General features: G+C 42.7%; 1 protein-coding gene and 1 long non-coding RNA gene across 3 annotated transcripts in view; one reads left to right on the top strand and one right to left on the bottom strand.

Annotated features, from left to right (window-relative positions):
• Positions 1-6,056, bottom strand: part of UGT8 (UDP glycosyltransferase 8) — a 34,971-nt gene extending 28,915 nt beyond the window's left edge. Inside the window, exon 1 of one of the 2 annotated variants that reach the window (XM_015624597.2) lies at positions 5,526-6,056. The gene's annotated coding sequence lies outside the window, so the exon portion shown is untranslated. Of the gene's footprint in view, positions 1-4,865; positions 4,953-5,525 lie in introns of those variants that run through there. The other variant, XM_015624599.2, reaches the window with a different exon arrangement.
• On the top strand, positions 4,909-19,749 carry LOC117244244. The gene is made up of 4 exons (XR_004496948.1): positions 4,909-4,996; positions 15,401-15,451; positions 17,569-17,670; positions 19,629-19,749. It is a non-coding gene; the product is annotated as an uncharacterized LOC117244244 (long non-coding RNA).
• Positions 19,750-20,248: the final 499 nt, after the last annotated feature.

The raw sequence follows: 20,248 nt of genomic DNA, 5'->3' as shown, positions 1-20,248 counted from the left end.
CAGTTGTCAGCTGTTGCTTCCAAATTCTTCACAATTTGTATTTTGAGTGCCTGCTTTCAACTATCTCCTGGTAGAGTCTGGGCCTAGAGTAAGGATAAAAGTTGCGTAACAGCTTTCCTGTATGGTTTTAACCTGAGATTCTGATTTTAAGATCAATACCACATGACTTACTAGAGCTGCAGGGGTCAGAAATCAACTTGGCAATCTTCTAAAAGGTGCAAAATACACTCCAGTAAGGTTTTGGGCTATTTTTTTTTTTTGGTAGCTGTATAAACATTTTGAAATACACATCAGCTTCCTGAGAATTTCTAGCACCAGTAGTTGAGTAAGACTAGAGTATAATTCCAGAAAGGAATGCTCTAGAGACAGGGCTTGTAGGTTTTCCAAGACAGTCTGAGACTGAAGGACAGTCTGTTAACCCACAAATATTAAGGAAAAGACAAAATAAATCCAAGGGGTCAAGGCAACAATGGTTCCCTTATCCAAGACTACAATTCCCAGAAGGATCTGGGTGTAAAACCAAAACAAATTAACAGTAACCCGTCCAGGCACACACCAAGCGGTTCTACATCGGCACATGTTTGTTCCCACCCACCAAAAATGGCACTTCCCAGGTATTCCTCCACTTGAGGAAAGCAACTAAAACTTCCTCAACATCAACACTACACAGTGATAAATACCTGATGGGGGCTTAAAACAGAAATAACTTCATAGCCTGTACCTGTAGAAATTTCACCAGTAAACAGCTTAAGGCAGGACTGATTATCTAATAAAAGTATAGTCTGAGATAAAATGATTTGGAATACTCCAATCTTCAAGGGTACTTCCATGAAAATAAAGCTAATTGATAAACAAGCAAAATAATTACCAAAGTGTCACAAAGCACAGTAATTAATCACTAATCATTAGGAGTGGTTGAAGAAATATGACAGCTTTACTCCTATATTTTACACACTCCGATCTGTTATTCAAGATTCTCAACTTAAAAAAAAAAATCAATTCAGATAATCATCAACTCTCCTTGGGCAAATTTCCACCCAAGTCCTCACAAGACTGACACCAGCAGCTCCATTTTACTTTTATCCCCACAAGTCATGGATGCCCCAAGCACTATCCAGACATGATACTGAAACACACGTGGAGTTTTGCCCAAAATTTGGACCAAACAAGCATTTTAAGCTTGATTGCTTATGATAAAGTTTTCTGCCCAGGAACCAGGCACCATAGACATCACCACACACCTCTCCAAGTTCAGTTTCAGGAAATAATGTTCTTCTAAGGACCAGCAAGGCTTCATCAGGGGTGCAATTCTCCAACAAAGCTCTGCTGGCATTAACATGCAGGTTTTAAATGAACTATGGTGACTTTGGACTGTGCCAAATCCAGCTCTTCAGTGGCACCAACCTCACCAAATCTCACTCTGCAGAGTCAACCAGACCTCACTCGGCCTCAAATTTGAGTATTTCTCAGTTGAAACATGAAACTGGCAAGATAACCATCATGTCCTGAACATAAAGCTAGAAATAAGCACAAGTAAGAACATGTGAGTACTGTCCATGTGGTTTTCTTTAAATCTTCTAGTTTCTCTTTTTGTTTGCTTCATGCTAGGTTTTTTGTGTTTGGTTTTTTTTTTTTTTAAACTAGTACTTAATTTTAGTTGAAAGGTTCTGCAATACTTTGTAAAACATGTATGTCATGAATTGGTGCCCTTGGCATTAAAGCACCTTATTTGTTTGACTTAAGTCACACAACTTTTAAATTGGATGGGGGCTGTGGAAAAACAACAAAGCCCCCAAAAAAATCAAATACAAAACATACAGCTGCATTTTAATCTAAAATTCTGGATGTCTAAATTTGATGTTTGAAGTTTTGGTTACACTTATGCACTTCATCTTTAGGTATAACAAATAAATTAACTAACTTTTTCCAGACTGCTGGTGAAGCTAATTTCTGCAGTGGAATATAGTCTGGAATTAAGCAACTTGCAAGTTCCTCCAGCTTCTACATTGACACTGTTACCTCCCTCTAAATACACTGAGGCACAGCCTTAATATTTGAATTTTTTTTAAAGCATGCTGTTTCTGCAAGGGCATCAAGGCTCACTTCCAGCTCAGAATCAGAGGCTGACTCAAGACTTCCCATTAACTCTTCCTTTATTTACTGAGTAAGAAGGGAAAATAACCTCAAATTAATTATTTTTTTGCCAAGCTGAACCATCCATTCATAGGAGGAAAGACCAGCAAAGAAGAAAGCTATGCTTGTTTCCCCACACAAAATTATGGGCACCAAAACTCTGCTGCTTAAGAGAAATGGTCATAACAAACCAGTTTATAGCCACAGTTTGGGCTACAAGCTGTTTGGATGCTTATTTTTTACAAGGAATATCAGGACCTCACACCCTGAGCATTTTAGCATCCATCCATCCAAGTGTCATAAAAGATCAAAAATAATTCATCAAAGGGTTCAAGAAACCTTATGGCTCAAGTCTTGGAAACTGCCTCCCAGCAAAGCTGCCCATGGGGAAGGACAGTGAATCTTATTAAATGCTTCCAGTGTATTTTATTTACTTCCTGGAAAACAGGGAGAAGATCCCTCTACAATACCTATTCACCAACACTTGGAGCTGTAGCAGAAGGTCAGTTTTCAGCCCCAAGATCCTTTCTAAAACAATAACAGATAAATACATGCTGAAATTTTTCTGAGGACTAGAAATACCAACAAAAGAGGTGGAATGATGTCAAATGGTTCTCATGTATCAGCATTTCTCAAACACAGTTCTGTTCTCTTCACAAATATGACTCTGTAATAACCAAACTGAAATAAAAATATTTGTTGAAAGTCCAGAGCTGGAGAAGAGAAGTTATTTCATTTGCTAAGCGTCTCACGAATTTGATCTCACCACAAACACAATAGGATTTAATACTGCAGTGGTACTTCTCTTGTCAGTGAAAGAAAAGGGACTCGACCAGTAGGGAATGAACCAAGCTAAACTCCTGCACTATTCTGAAAGGAACAACCTAACTGAAACAGCAAGGTGGACAAAAGAGCCCAAAGCGCAAAGCAGCAGGAAAAGTAGCCGTGGGCAATAAATACGCAGCAGTTTAAGTCAGAACTAATGTATCTCACGCCCAAGAACATCAATTTGAAAATAACCAAGTCAGGCAGACGTTGTTACACTTCTAATTATTTCAGGACACTTTTCGAGCGGTAGGAAGAGTATTCCAGCAAATCATATCCTCTGTGCACGTCTCAAGAGGTACAGAGAAGGCCAATAGCACAAAGCTGGCAAGGCACCACGGACCAAGCTGAAAATGCCACCAATTCAATCCACCCAAACCAAACCACTGCTTCATTAGCACTCACTCAGCAAGTCACTTCCCTCCAATCCACTCACACGGGCAAGGACAGGACTGGGAGCTCAGGTGACATCACACCACACACAAGAAGGATACAGGATCATTTCAGATGTCCTCTCCTCCAGCCCTGGTTAATCCCATGGGTTTCTCCACCCAAGTCCTGCTTCAGAACAACCCAACTGTTCAGAAGCACCCTAAGAAAAGAGAATCTGCAGTTCACAAAACACTGACTTGATTCTCACCACTGAATGGCAACATTTAACAGACACATCGCAAAACAAACATTTTACTTTGTCAAAGGAAAGACAATCCAGGAGCATTTTGAACCAAATACTCATTTCCCTGCATTTCAACTGAAATAGTCACACAACAGCACAAAAACTGCCTCAGAGCACAACACTCCAGCACAAACTGGTTGGTCTTTTGGAAAAGAGAAGCCACTGCAGTATCCAGTGTTCAGCCTGGATCAATGACTGAAACAAAGGAACAAAAACAAGGAAACGTGAAGCAAAGGTTAATTGCACACTATGTAGTGTCAGTGCTTTAAAACTAGCTCAGCTAAAAAATCTGAGTGACCTTGTGTGATAGTTGCTTGGAAAAGCAGGCAGGCAGCTTCAGACTGGGAATGTTAAGTGAGAAAAATGTTGGCAGTGAAAGGCAGGACATAAGTAACATCATGTAAATTATTCCCAAAATCTAAGTTACTTGGTCATAACACAAAACAAAAATTAAAAATAAAAAAACCCATTAATTTCAAGGTGTTTTCTTTGGGAGAGGAGACCTTCAAGGATGCCTACTACTAGAGTTGCTCCCTGCTGTCCATCCCCAGGGAACTCTGATGAGCATGCAAAACGGGCTGCGCAATTCCCAACGATTGTTCCACGGCTCAGACGGGCAGGCAGGCAAGAAGAGACAAGATGCCACTTGATACCCGCTTAAACACCGCGACTCCAGCGCGGTGTCGCCCCAAAAGTTCACGCTTGACCGTTTTCCTCCCTTTTCAGCCCGACCGCGAGGCGCAGCAGCAATTACGCAACGCTGTTCCTCCGGAGGCGGCCGGGATGGAACCTTCGGGCGTTATCCAGGGACGGCACCGCATCCCAGGGGCTCTGGGAGCCATCCCAGGTCTACCTTGTCCCTCACACCACGTCCCCAAGCCGACGGCCGGGTGGCAACCCAACAAGGCGGGGGTGGGGGGGGACGGCTCCGCGCCCACACACCTCGGTACCCCACCGCTGACAGCACCGCGGGGGGAATGTCGGCGACACTGACTACTTAGCGGGGACCCGCCGAGACAAGCCGAAATTTGGGGCCCGAGTTTTTTTCAATTTTTTCTTTTTTGGTGCCCGAAATAAGTGGCGACTTCCCGCGTCCCCCCCGCTCCCGCCCCTCAGCGCCCCGCGCGCGCCCAGCCCCGCGCGCGCGTCTCCCCCCTCAGGGCTGCAGAGCCGCCGCCGAGGAACCCCGCGGGCGGGGACCCCCCCTCAGCCTTCCCGCTCCTTTCCTTCCCTCACGGCGCTCGAACTTCCTCAAGGAGCAGCGCCGGCACCCGCCGGGCTTCCCCGAACTCGCCGCTGCAGCGCCGGACGACGACCATGCCAGAGCCTGCCCGATGAGTGCCCGCCTGCCGCGCCACGCAGGTACCGTGCGCACCGCCCCCAGGCCCCTCTTGTCTCCCCGCCCGAGCGCCCCTCAGGAAAAGGGCGGGAAGGGACGCGTCCTTCTGGCACCCCTCAGGACATGGCGCTCCTCCACACCCCTCAGCTCCCTCCTCAGGTCACACCGTCCCCTCGCTCGGAGAGACCGCATCGACGCGGCTCCGCTGCGGCTCCTTCTCTCTCCCAAAGCTCCCCGGTTCTCATCCCCACCTCCACGGCTCTTCCCCTCAGCCCTCCGGCTCTTACCCCCCACATCCCCACCTCTTCCCCTCAGCCCTTCGACTCTCACCCCACCCTTGAACGGTTCTCTCTCACCCCACTACACCTCCGCCACGGGCGGCCAGAGGCTTCCCCTTGAGCTAGGGGAGAGAAGGGAAAGGAGAGAAGGTAGACTGGGATAAACAGAGAGATGGAACGACAGCCCCTCTTCATCTCCCCCCTCGCCCCACCCTCTGCTCCGCGCCACAGCCGGGACCGCCTGGCCTCCCGCGGTACCGCCGAGGCCCCTCACCGCTCTCCCTTCAGGGCTGCTCCTCCGCGTCGCTGCCTCTGGTAAGGAGCCGACGACCGCAGCTCCGCTCGGGGCTCTTGTCCTTCAGCCGGGTCCGCCCGGCCCGGGCTGCGGCGCTGCTGCGGCGCCGAGAGCGCCGGGCCCGCCGGTGCCTCCGCCCGGGCTCTGCTGCACCTGCTGCGGGGCTGGGCTGCCCTGCGAGCAGAGGAGGCTCCCTCGCTCCGTCCTCCCTCAACTTCGCATCACTCCGGGCTACCCCCGCTCCGCCCCACCGCATGCACCGGCGCTGCCGCTCGCCCCCGCGTCCGGGGAAAGGCTCGGCTGCCCTCCCGCCCCATGCACTGCCCCGCTGCCGGGACGGCGGGCAGCTCCCGGCACAGGGCAGGTCCCCTGCGCCCGCCTCTGGCGGGAGGGACCGGGGCCGCCTCCGCCAATCAGCCCCAGCGCGGCCGCTTTTCGGTTCCAACCCCGAGCCGTGGGTAGGAATACCTTCTCCCGCACCAGGTTCCTCCGGGCCACGTCCGACTACCTGGCTAACTAAGAGCAAATTTAACAACGTATTTAACCTCTCCTACCGCACACGACAGGCTTTAAATACAAGCGCTAATTACCTAATTGGTTTTGCGTGTGTGTGTTTGTGGTTTGGGTACATGCGGATTTAGGGTTTTTTTTTCCCTGCTGCTTGCTTATTATCTAATAACGATGTATCGATTTACAGTAAACCTGTAAGCTTATAGCTAAAAGACAGTCAAGCTCACTGAAACAGCGAAATTTGCCCCTTACCTCTCCCACACTCTAAAATCTAATTTTTTCCCTGTTTCTTTCGACTTAGACATTTGCTGGAGTTTTTGTGATGAGCTTTAAAGGACAAGAAGTGCCAGATTGTCTTTCTGATTTGACAGATCAAGTTACTGCTTTAATACAAGTTAAGCTTTGCCAGACAAAACAAAAAAGTTAATGAAATTGGAATGATAGGTTAATGAAATGGCATGGTAAGAAAAATTAACATAAGCTTTAAATTGATTTCCATTCCAGTCGAGATAACTTGCAAAAGAAAATGGAACTTTACTTTCATTCAAGTTAATCCATTTTATTTGGGATGTAATTTTTATATATATATATATATAGAGCCTTTTAAGAGGTCTGCTGTTTCTCACATACAGAACAAATCATTAACGTTTCTCAAACTTCACACCCCTTTGGATGTCCAGTTAACATTAAATAGTGTTAAGCTTTCATAGGTGGTACTGAAGCCCGACAAGCTAATGGTGGCCCTTGGCTTAGGGTAAATACTGAGCTCTAAAAATGAAGTTCTGAAGTTAAATGTCCCAAAATCAACTCTATTTACACTATTGTGTCAAAAGGTTTAGTTATTTATAGGCAAAGTAAATTCCAATTCATATTAGGTAAGAATTGAATAAATTCAGTTCCTTTGCATATCCAATATATCTATGATTATAATTCCAAAGTGTATAAGGTATACAGCAAAATACTGAAACAGGGATTTCTTGTTCCCCAGTATATACCAGACAAAGAAATTCTGTGCTGGGGAAGTTTCAGAGTCTTGGAATCTGAAGTTGTGATAAGGAAATCAGATTCAAAGGAAATTAGAAAGATTCACAAAATGCTATAAATATGAAGCATTCTTAATTTTTGTTAAAGTTTTACAGAGCTAATAAATACTTGAAAGCACTTTTGAAGAACCTTCTTTTGTTGTCCAAAGGGACACCTTCATGTTATTTTTCAGGAGAGGAATTTAATTAATTTGCTTTTAATTTGGTCAGTGATGTCATCAAAGTTATTTTTACTGGCTGAGGAACAAGAAATGCCTCTTGACGTGACATACTTCTCCGAGGCTGTAGAGTGCCTTCAATCCATCAGAATTAAGTTAGAACTTGATTATGTTGGAGGAAGACAATGGTTCCCTGTTGCATTTTCATCCTGGTGAAGTTTTTATCATGCTCATAAGAATCAATAAGAAGTACTACACTATTAATTCCAGATCTGTGATTCTGCAAATCCAGTTAATTGAACTGGACAATATGTGTAAGTTATATTGAGGATTATGTTCCTTGTGCTTTTCTACTGATTTGCCCACGTCTGGCAAAAGAGGAAGGAATTTCTCCAGCAGATTTCTGGATCAGGATGATTCACATCAAGTTCTCTAAGTGTTTTCCCCTCAGCCTTGATTGTTTTGGCTGTACATGCACATCCCTCCAGGGTTTTTATGGAGTAAAATACAAGTATCACCTTCCTTTTAACTCAGATTCCAAGACAGTGTTACCTGCTTTTGCTTCCTAATTGATATGCAGTCATAATCAGCCAAACTAATTTATTTAAATAGGGTTTGCAGTTCCTTAGCCTTCCCAGTATGCCAGAAGGAACTAATCATCTGAAATGTATAGTACCCAATTTAACTGCACTGTTACCAGACAACCAGCGCTTCCAGATCTGCATGCCACATCTCTGGAACCTGCTCACAGATCCCCATAAAAGCAAGAAAAATGCACAAACCGGTCTGCCTTGGCTGTAGGCAACTGTTGGCCTTATTACCTCACACGAGTGACACTAACACACCAGTTAATTCCACCTGAACCGGTGAGCCCCATAACAGTGTGTTACAGCTATAAATCCCAGCAAAGGACTGGTCATCCCATGCTTTGTGGCTCATGTAGGTGTGAAATGGTAATTTCGGGTTAAGTGATGTACATTTGGGTAGCAGCAGACAGTTTTTCTCCTAGGTGAGAGATCTGTCATGCACCTGCAGTCGTTCTTTCGGTGCAGCCCGTGTAACTACAAAACACAACGTTCTATTTCCTGGGGCAAGAATTTTATCAAAGGAAGAAGGACTCATTTATGGACATATTTAGGTGATACCTCATGTCTCATTCATTCCTTGTCTGGCAGAACTGTAAGTTTCTGAGGAGGTTTGTTGACCATGGGGTCAGACATGAAGAAAAATGTAAAAACCATAGATGCCACTTTACTGTGCTTTGTTGTGAGGGATGTAAGAGAAGGCACTTAAAGTGTTTGAGCACATCAAGCAGCTCCCTTTTGAGGAAAGGCTGGAGAAGGTGGAACTGTTCTGTATGAAAAGGGAATAGCTGAGAGAGGACTTGGTCAAGATGTGCAAAACCATGAAGGGGATAGAGATGACAGCTACACAGCTGCTATTCACTAGATGCTGTGATTCAAGAACAGGTGACAGTAACTGCAGCAGGTTAAAGAGATGAGAGGAAACTTTTCATGAAAAGCAGCTGACCTTGATTTCCTTCATTACCCCCAAGAAGTTAAAAAGGCAGGGTGGGTGAAGAAAAGTAGTAGTAATGTAGTGAGTAACTTTGCGGGTCTGGGGCCTCTGTTTGGTTCGTGTAGTTTTGTTTTGTTTTGTTTTGTTTTGTTTTGTCCCTGTGTAGTACAAATATAGTGCCTGTGCTTTGTGAGTGAGTAATAGGGGAGGTGGTTGCTAGACTGGGTTTTGTTGTTTTTTGAGACTTTTCTTTTCCTGCTGTTAGGAGCAGGTTAGTAGCCTAGAAGAACTTTGTCAGTTGCTGGGGTATTTCTTGTGTTGAGGGCTCTAATCTAGAGGGCAGAAACACTCATGAAGGTTTGTTTGGTGTTTTTGTTGTTTTAAGGAGACTTCTGTGTGTGAAAATGTAGTCAGAAAGTCTTCTAGTGGTCTTCCTGTGAATTGGTGGAGACAATGTCTGTACAGAAATTGTTTCTGGGAACTTAAGCTGTGTTTATCCTTGAGCATTTTCAAGTGTTTGAGTACGGTCGTTGAAGCACAAATAGGCAGGAAGTGTTAGGTACTTTGTGTGTGTGAAGTAGTTAAAGAGAATTGTTTGTTACTTGCTTTGGTAACTTTTTTTTAATTTGATTAGTTTGTTACACTTAATGGGGGTTTAGTGAAGTAGGTTCAAAACCTGTGTAATTCCCTGTTTTATTTCTGTGTTATTGCTCCTTTTCAATTGTTTAGCCACTTCCTGAGTTGTGTGGTAGCCTGTTCTTCAGCATGCTTTTAAAGAGGAATTGAGGAAGAGAAGAACGAATGTTGATGTTCACATTTTTGTGAAAGTTGTTTTAAATTCCATTTCATGAAGTTAACCACAAAGTCTGTAAAAAATGTACATGTGAAAGCACTGTTCTCATAATTGCTGTTATAAACTTTTGCACGTGTAGTTTGCTGTTTTATAGGTTTTTGTTATCTTACCAAATAAAGCCACATATTCTCTTCGTTCTTCTTCCAAGAGCAGCACTAGGAGTTCATATCTTTAAGTCTGAGGAAAACGATATGAAACAGGTGGTGCTGGTGGTCTTTTTTCAGCTTAAAATACTAAAAGGTTTTCTGGCTCTGCGGGGATGGTTTGTTCTAGTTAGTTTATTAGACAGGAAGAGGTAATTATAAAAGGCTGAGATAATGATTCTATTTTACTAGGTAAAAAAGTTTCTAAAATATTGAAGCTTGGAGCCAGTAGTAACTTTATACCTAGTGTTTGCAAGAGGCTTTTTCAGACCCCACTGTCTTTATGTATCTGTTTTAGCAAGTACTGAGTTCAAAACCTGGCTGTAAAGAGAGCCACACAACTCAACAACTTCCTTGGTTTTATTCTGTTTTCACATTTCTTTGTGAGTGACTTCAGGAAGCTCTGCCTAGTTTTATTTTTATGTTTCTAACTTAAGTTATCCACAATAATAATCTATGGCTTGTGCATCTTTCTTGTGTAAACAGAAAGGGCTAGTTTGTATTTAATAAACCAAATAATGATAGTGCTTGGATGCTCTACTAAAAAGTGTTGCTGTTGGACTGAAAGGAAAAAAAGAGCAGTAAAATAAACAAATGTATTGCTTCACTGTATTGTATTGTATTGGGTTCTTGCACCATTTCTCATTGATAAAAGAGCTCTCACCACACCTGTTAGGAAAACACCAAATGCCAAAGCTCTGTGCATCTTGTTTGTTCTTCTCAGCCCATCTGAGCGGGAACTGTAAGGAGCAGAATAAGTGTGTAGCACTTCAAAAGGGCTTGAAGGAAATACTTAAATGAACTGAAATCTGTTTGGTAATTCCATACTGACACAGGTGATGGGGTGAGGTACAGATAGTGCATGTCTGTTTTTTTGTTTTGCAAATTATTATAAGAGAGTCTTCATAGCCTTTGAGAGAGGCAAAACCATGATAAAATGTAAGTTTTGAACTTCTTTAAATGAAATTCTGCATTTCCTTTGTGTCTCATCCAGTTGGCTCTTTCTCTCTTTTTACTTCTTTTTTTCTTCTGTTGTCAAGCCCTACTGGTTTTGGTGTTCTGAAGTCTTTTTGGTCAAAGATGGCACTAAGCAGCAGCCTGAAAATGTTAAACAGTCTGCTGGAAATCACATCCTTCCTTCATCTGATGTGCTCTGTCTCCTCAGGTAGTGCTGAGCTCTAATTGGTAAACTAATTGACTGTAACCTGTTGTACAGCTTTCCTTGTTGTAAAGCTACTCTGATTTGGAGATGAACTTGGTGGGTCTGTTAAAGCCACTGTAGGACTGGGCTCTGTGTGAGTTGGTAGTCCCAGCCCAGGAGGTCCCTTCCAATCTTGAATTGCTGATGGGATATTTCTGACAAATGAGAGGTGAAGAACCAGAGCATGGCTCTCTAGCCTTCTTTTTGGGATGTTTGCAAGGGGTGCAGGGTGGAGATCCTGACTGCAAGCTCCTGTTCCAGGTGACTAATAGAAATACCTTTATATACAAAGTTGGGAGAGGTTGGTGACAGTGACTTCTAGCAATGAGTAAGAAGTAATGACCCAGCTCTGGTGAGTCTCATCTGCTGTGGGAATTGATTATGGCCATTGATGTAAGTCTAGAAAGGGGAGCATTCCCATTCTCAGCTCTACAGTGCTTTAGGAAGTTGGGAGCTTCTAGTCCTGAGCTTATTGTGCAGCTGTGGGCCTCAGCAGCAGTGCTGGTTCATCTTGTAACTCAGCTGTGATTGGGAATTGTGCCAAAGACACTCCATGTACCTACCACATGCCAAGAAGCTCTTTCCCAATGTTTGGGTAGCCATCACCACATCCTTGTGCCAGATCTTCCAAACAAGTTCCTCACTTGAGTGTCTGTTTCATTTTGCAAGTGTTATGATAAGCTCTGAGCATGTCGTGCTGAAATCATGCCAATATCAGAAGACCTCTTTGTGCTTCAGCTGGAGAAGCAGGCTTCCCAGGAACTCCTTCTGCTTTTCTATTCCATCTTTACAGTTATAGACTTTCATCTTGATGCATTCCTGTCTGCCTTATAAACTATTTCCCCTCTTCTGTGCTTTTAAGTAGCCCTAGTAATAAAAATGTTCTGTCAAGCTGTTTTCTGAATGCTGCCGGAGCCTTTTTTTACCTCAGTGTCACATCTGCTCAAGTGTAAGGAATGTATCCATACTGTGCTATTCTGCCATCAAAGTCTGTTTGAGACCACAGCCTTTTGCAGCTGAAGTTGTGTCTTGTTCATACAGCTGCACCTTTTAGAATCCTTGCTGGGTCATTTCACTTTGTCTCTTTTGTGGCTTTGCCATTTCTTACTGGCTTATCTGTTTTTAGAGAGCATGTCCAGTACCGTTCCCTGCAATGTCAAGTTTTTCCTTGTTGTTGGTTTCAATTATTTCATGCTGTCCTTGTGCTGAAGGCAACCGGAGACCTTGGAGGCCTGAAGTGTAGAATGAATCATTTAGGGCAGGCAATCGGCTTTGGAAGAGAGACGAAATTGAAAGTCATTTTCTCTCCAAACTGTTCTGGTTAATTTAGTTTTCAGTGTAGCCTTTCTTCTTCTCTTTTATTTAGGAGATGACCTAAGTACCAAGAGAAGGATGGGAAAGACACTTCTAAGAATGTCAGGAACCCATTTCCATTCCTCCCAAAAGTAGGGAAAAGAATAGTCTTAACAAATTAGAGCTCCAACGAGCTAAAAAGCAATTTTTAATTATATGTGCAGATATTAGAAATCTATTGGTGTGCTGTGTCATGACCCTGATGACTTACTTGTTTCTTTCAAGTCAAAGGTCTCCAATGAATCATTTTATGTGTATTTGTCCAAGTTCCTCATGAATTTCTTAGACAGTAACTTTTGAATATTTCGTGCGTTTGACAATTTTGATGTAATTCTGAATAACGTAATGTGGAAGGCTGCATTCAAATAACAGCATTAAATAGAAGAAGGGAAATATCTCGAAGCAAGTAGCAAGTTGGTACAGAATATCAGCAACCTGATTTATACAAACTCAAGGAAGTAAATTTTCAACAACTGCAGAAAAAAGCAACTAGTGTTTTGTATTATTGAAAATCTGTTCTTTCCTTTTCAAATAAGGGTTTTGTCTGTTTTTATTTTTTAGGAGTATTTTCTTCTTTTTCCCCTCTTGGAAGGGGAGATGTGCCTTGCTTTAATCCTTTTTCTTTGCGTTGTTTATTCATTAGCACATTCTGAAATGGAATGAACTAGCTTGTATCTTGATTCTGTGGGTATCTGCGTAACCCCAGCTGTGCTTATGATGCACCAGGTACACCGAAATTGGATGGCAATAATGTCATTGCTGATGGATGTGCTGGCCCAGACTTGTGACGTGGGGGAGAGCAGATGCTGCTTCTCAGTACAGAGCTCTTCCATTTATTTACAGCCCGGGGCTGATACCATCACATAATGATGTGCTTCCTGTGTTTGTCTCCTCATATCCACCATCTTCCTCTGCAGGACCTCAGTGATTTCATTGGTGCCATTGTCTCTTGCTGAGTACATCCATATTGAAGCCCTCCTAGGAATGCTGAATAATACATGGAATGATTTGCTAAGGGAACCTGGATCTTATTTCATATCAAGAGTGTGTTAAACATATGCACAAGCATGAAATGTTGGGAGCAGTGAACTGTTACACTTGCATTTGTCCCCTTACCCTATTACTCTAGCTGTAATGACTGAGCTGAAGCTGGTCAACATGTATTTAGGGGAGGAAAAAATCTGCCATTTCATGATTGATCTCTCATTCTCTGCTGTAGTTTTACCAGCAATTTTGGAAGGTTGGCTCTTTAATTGATAAGGCGTGGTAGAGCTTGATCAGTTTGTGGAGTAATGTATTTTTTCCCTTTTGTTATGGTGTAAGTTGTTGTGGTTGAGGAGGGTTGGTTATTTTTATGTATGAGATCATTAACTGAGACTTAGTAGCAGGCTGTTGGGATTTTTGATTTTGTGTGCTGTGCATGGAGAAGCGTACTAAAATCCATTACAGATCTGTCACATGTAGATTTGAGTATTTGGGAGCATCAATCCATCTTCCTTCTGTAGAAGTTTGGGAAGACAGTTTTGGAGGTAGTTACTGGCTACAGTTACTCCAGATACAGGCATCCTTGAGAATGAGAATCCTAAAATAATCCAGATTGGAAGCTATGTCTGGAGGTCTAATGCACCCCCTGCCCAGAATTTATCATCTTAGTTTTGGGTGCTTAGGGCCTGGCTACTTCAGTCTGGAATATTTGAGTATCGGGGTTCCACAGCCTGTCTGGCAACCTTGTTCAGTGTTTGACAACAATGTTGGTTTTTTTCAAGTATCTAGGCAGCTCTTCTGGTATTGGCCTTTGTGTCGACTGCCTTTCATGGTATCACTGAGCACTTCCCAAAAAGCCTTGCTGTTTCTTTACCCAGTCCCAGTGGACAGCTGAAGACAATAAATAGCATCTCAGGTATCTCTTGAGATGTAAGACACTAGAGAATCAGTTCATCTGCATTCCTTCCATCTGGCCAGTGTGGATTTTGGGCGAGAGTATGGAAATAGCCCTCCACAGCTAATGAAATCATGGCTTGTGTTGTAACTCTGGTGCTGTGGGGTTCATGTGGATCAGAAAGAGTCATTCCCAGAAAGTGTTCCCGACTGGGATTAGATGTTGAAATCTGCTAGGGCTGGAGGGAAGGTAGATGGGGTTCCTCCCTTTGATTTTGTATCTGTGAAACGGGTGAGAACACACTTGGGAAGGAGCTCCTTGCAGAGGAGGCAGCTTGAAGGGGTGGAGCAAAGCGAAAGAACAATGTAGGATTAGTTAAAACAAAGGCATCGGTAGTAGCAAAACCAAGAGTTAAATAGAGGTGGTGCAGACACAAAGAGCAAGTTGGGTTTAATGTGTTGTGGACAAGGGATCACAGAAGTTTCTGTAGATGTCTTAATTAGCTCAGACTTTCTCTTTTTAATGCTACAGTAATGTGTCTGTGGACAAGTTAGGAGTGTAAAAATTGATACAAATACTGCTAGAGAGGCATCACAAATACCACAGGGTTTGGTTTTTCTGGAGTGGAGTGGGAAAGATTATTGGTTGAAGGGGGAGGAGTTGTTCTGCTTTTTCAGCCACTGCTTTGAATAATGAAATATTTATTCCCTTGGAGAAGAACAGCTGAAACAATAGAGCTGTGTTTATAGAAAAATGGTCATTTGTCCAGACTCTGATTTCTGGTTCATCAATACCTCTTTGTGAGAGGTACTTCCCTCAAATATGCCTTTGTTTCCAGTGGAATGCAACCAGGGGCGTATAGTGCAAGGAGTCTCAGTTGGGCTGGCTTAAACAAACAATAAAACAGTGCAAAGACTGGAATTAAAATGTATATATTTGTTCTGTGCCATGTTCTATTCATTACCTGATTGGAGCATGAGGCAAAACAACATATCTTGAAGCTTCCAGCTGGCTGAGCTGTGTATCTGTACAGCAATGTTACATGTGTTTTAAAACATGATTAAAAAGACAGCTGCCAAGCTTTTCTTATGATTTGTTTAATGAGCTTCTGAATGGTAGGAATAACCAGAAAAGTTCTCAATTCTTGCTTATTTGTAAAGGACAAGCACCAACTTTTTTCACTTTTTTTTCCCCAGACCACTGAGCCCAGTGATCCAGTGTAATGCTTGGAGGGACTATGACAGGTGGTAAGTGAGATGGCTTCAGGTCACATTGAGTGTAATTCATCTCTTTTCTGAAAATGACATCTGCTTGCCCAGAGGGTGCTGGAGTCTATTTTCTTCTCTCCGTGGCCTGGTATCCTTTGCTGGAAGCAATCGACAACTCGGCATCATTATGAACACGTCATTGTTTGTCATAACAGGGTCTGTTAAGGCTCCCTTGGTCTGCCAGGGAACCACAACGTGGCCTGGAATCCAAGTTTAATAACATAAGGGTATGTTTTTAGTTTGATTTGTTGTGCTTTTTTTTTCGCTCTGTTCTGGTGTGTTGACCTTGCCCAGTGCTTTGACTTGAATTGTTTGGTTCTCTTGAAAGCTCCATCTAGTGGTGCGAGCTCATCAAGGCATTAAGGAGTAGGTTCTGTTGCTTCTTTCTGAGGTTAAGCTGTCTCTTGTTTTGTCTTGGCTAAAATTATGGACCAAGAGCATTTCTCTAGATTCCCTTCCAGCCTGGTTCACATTTGGAAAAATTTTGCTTCTCACCTCTGTGGTGCCCTTTTTAAAAAAAATTTTGACTCAGAGGTTAAGTCAAATGGGTTGATCTCCCAGAGGTGATCAGTGCTGAGTGTAAAAGATGATTGCTGTGTTAGAGGAACAGGTGGTACTGCACTGTGGGCTGCTCTAGAGGCAGAGATGAGTCTGCAGGAGAGGGGTAGGTGGAGGAGAGCTGCTTTTCAGGGTTTTTTTTCCCCAAGTGGATTGTGCATATTTTGGATACAGCCAAATGGTAAGAGGTAAGGGTATTGCCCTCTCTGCAGCAAGAAGGGTGACATTCAAGGACACTGGGTGCACACTTAAGCAGGACATGAAACAAGGACAAGGATGGCAGCTGCAGAGAGACAGAGACAGCTTCGGCTGCCTATTGCAGAGGCAAGCAAGCACCATGGGATACAGGGTAGGAAGTGACCAGAAGTCAGAAAGGAAGGAACTGTAGGAGTGATTAATCATGGAGAATGTGAAGTCAGTGAATTAAAAGCAGCTGAATACAACTGTGCACATGTGTGAGGAGTCCATTGAGAAGTCACCAAAGAATTTGTGCAATGACTTGGACATGTTGGTGACAGGGCTGGCAGTAGCTGCTGTGTTGTGTCCATATTGTTTTGTGACAGCCTGGGTTTAACAGGGTGGATATCATTGTGCTACTAATTTATTGGCTCTGGTGGCTGAACAAAACACAAATACATGCAGCACTCTAACATGAGTAATGCTTCATTCTGACTCGTTATTAGTATTCTAGTAGCAAAACAGAAGAAATGTTCAGCTTTTGGTATAGTAATTTTGGTTTTTTCTTTACTTTGGACAACCACAGTGATGGGCAGATGGTGTCACACCTTGCTGTCTTGCCTGGATCAAACATTCTGTGACTGATAATGGGAAAATCTCTCTTGGAAAATTTCTCTTTCCCTTCCAGATTAGCACTACCTGCCCTTTTTTTTGTCACCATATTATAGAGCACCAGAGGGATCTTTGAATTTCCTTCAAAATATAAAGGAAAAAGTGTTTACTGATGCCCAGTAAATATGCCAATATGTGAGGGCAGCATCTTGACTGTTCCATCATAGAAGACTTATCCTGTAGTGTGGTATAACCTGCTTGATTGAGCATTTGGAGGGCAAAATCTGAGTTGGATCATCTTTAAATAGGAAGGGACGTAGAATCCTGTGTTTTTAGGCCCATGAAAATCACACATAACAACCAAGATGAAAATGATGCCTTTAATGTTTTTGATTGCAGAAACATTTTCAGACTAACCTCATTCAGATTTCAAGCAACTGATATGAGGTTGGTGGTGAAGTCAACAGTAAGAAATGAAAAAAAAAGCTGCTCATCAGTGTCCCACTTGGCTGTGAAACTCTTGGTTACAACAGAGCCGAGGTGGTTTTTGAACAGGCAGCTTAGCTCCAAAGATACACTTAATAAGCAAGAGAGACCAGCTGTTTGACCACAGAGGGAATGCCTCTAGACTGATAATGAAGGGGAAACAGACATGTTTTTTGTGTGTGTGCAATGCCTAGCATCGCCACCAGTTAATGCACAGCATTAGCAACATAAATTGTATTCTGTTTTATTCCATATTGTGGCAGTGGATGTCCAGAAAGAAACGCAGAAGGAGAAAATCTACAGTCAGAAACAGGGAGGACAGTGGGCAAATTGTGGTAATGTTTCCCATCTAGAACATGGCTGAGGTAAGTGAAATTCAAGTATGTGAACCGTGCCGGAATAAAAGTTACCAGCTCCTTTTCCAAAATTGCAACATCCTGGTAGATGAAGCGTTTTGTAAATAGTGACATAACTGGAAAGAAATGAATGCTAAAGGTTGGGAGATAGGATGGGAGTCAATTTGCATTAAGGAAACGGTCACGTAGTGATGCAGTATCAAATTATGTGTGAGAAAAGGAATTGATTTAGATACCAACAGTATGAGATGGGAAGCTACAGTTCATGCTTGGAACTTCCTGTTGTAGACAGGTTATGTTTACCTGGTCAAGGCTAGGAACATTTGGGGCCTGAATCAGTGCAGGTTAGCCCTCATAACCAAGGATTTCTACTGGTGTTGTACTGGTATGTTGTTCTTGGTGTACCATGCACACACAAAAACTCCAAACGAAAAAAAATCCCCAAGTATTAAAAACAGAAACAAAAAACCAAACAATCCACAAGCCAACAAACCCAAACACCACCCCAAAAAATTCAACCAAACCAAAAATCCCCACCAAAAAAAGCCCCAAACCAAAACAAAAGTAACCACAAAAAAAAAACCAAAAAAAACCCCAAACAAAAATACCAGGGAAAAAAACCCTTGGTTTGTAAGGTGGAATTATTTGTTCTAGCTAACACTTGATGTACTTGCTAATTCTGACCAAGTTAAAGACTAAATAAAAGCAAGTAATTTATTTAAGGTCTGTAATGCCAACAAGGTGAGGTGTTCTTTGCTGTGGTCTTTGGTTGTGTCTCTTTGCAAGGCAGTTGATTAATTTTTTTCAATTTCTTAATTAGTCTGAGTGGAACTTCATCTGTGTGGTGGAATTTTCATTACCTCACTGGCACCTGTGCCATGGTGCTGTAGCTGATGAATAAGTGTGTTTCCCAATCAGAGTTGTATTAGTGTTTTGGGTGGTTTTCTTTTCCTTGCCCTTTATTGGTCTGTTCTGTGTAATGGCTGTCAAATTATTTTCTTTCCTTTCCATAATGCTGCTCATCTTCTTTTGCAGTAGGAGATGTGACCCATTGCCCTGAGTCCAATTCCACTGCAATGCAGCTGGGCTAACAGAAATGTTAAAAGATCTTTTAAAAGAGCAGGTTTATTGGCAAAGGTCTTGCCAAATGTGCCTTTAGTGGTGGCTACGTTCAGCCTGACATAAAGAGGACATGTACTGATATTTGAAAGGGTAGCCATTGAAAAGTGGGTGAACCCTCAGCAATGCCTGGCAGCTATTTGCCATGCAATGCACTGAAATCCCCTGTGTGCCAAGCAAGAGAGCAGCCTTTGTGCCTTGAGAAGTAAATTGCTAAGTATCATTTTCTGGGTTGGAGGATCCTGAAGCAGTTTCAGGTTCTGTACCCCAAGGCTGCATCAGATAGATGATATCTGGCATGTGTGTCATTGTATGCAAAGGGTTTCAAAATCCAGCTTGCAGAACATCTACATAGGAGTCTGTAGTTTTATTGTAATGCTGATGGGACATGAATGCTCCTTTTTACGTACAGGGCAGTACTCAGGTGTGATCCCATTATTAAGTTCTGCATTGGGCAAGAATTTTTTGCATCCTGAGTCATCTTATTGTGGTGTTTTTCAGTCAGAATTCACAAAGGTGACCTTCTCCTGAGTCTTCTGTGACTTTGTGCCCAAGGTTTTGCCCAACAAGACTACCTGTCCCTGCGAGCCTGACCTGTCCTAGATCACCACAGCAATAGAATTAGTGTCTCAGTTTACTGTGGAAATCCTGGTTTGGCACAGCTTTTGGGACACATCTCCATATCTTGCTCCCAAGAGCCTTTTAGCTGTCTGAGACACTGCCTGACAAGTGTGTGGCAATTAAGGAGAACACAAAAGCTAACCTGGAAATTTTCTTAAGTTCAGCAGGGGGATTTGGGGCAGGATAAGCTGGTTTGGTTTTTGGGTAATGCACTTTGCTCCTTACAGTTTTTTCAGGAACAGAACTCAAAACCAGTTTTATTAATGTGAGATTTTTCAGCATGCAATTCTCCAGGTAAGTTGTGGATCCAAGGTAATTTGCTTTAGTATGTGATGCTTGCATGTGTTCTTAGATGTACATGAACTTTGCAAGTTGTGTTTTTTCCACTTTTTCTCAATATCTCTTCAGTCAGAATTATTCATGCGTTGGTATAAATGAGAGAAGTAATCTTCTGCTCTTGTTCTTCTTAAGGGGAATGCTGTGAAGCGTGTGAAGCATTATCCATGGGGGTTTCTCTATTCCTATGCAATTGCTCTTTTTATTAGACTCTGTGATAATAAAGATATCCCTTTATTATAAGCTAGGATGTCTGTGCCACTTTTTACTTGGTCTGTTAATTCTTTATTCTTCCAGCTCAACCAGTCTTGCTATTGGTTCATTTTTAACTTCTTCAGGATTTCTGTCAGTTACAAATTATAAATGTATCATATCTGTAAGAATCAGTTTATGTCTATATTTAAAAAGATAATCTGAACCCAAGTGTTGGATCTTTCTCCCCCCTTCATTCTGAAAGATAGTGGTGAGGGAAATTAGGATGAGAATTCAAGCGCAGGATCCGACAACTGAT

The sequence above is a fragment of the Parus major genome, chromosome 4 (genome assembly GCF_001522545.3).
Source record: "Parus major isolate Abel chromosome 4, Parus_major1.1, whole genome shotgun sequence".
NCBI classification, from domain to species: domain Eukaryota; kingdom Metazoa; phylum Chordata; class Aves; order Passeriformes; family Paridae; genus Parus; species Parus major.
This window is presented reverse-complemented; position numbering and strand designations above follow the sequence as displayed.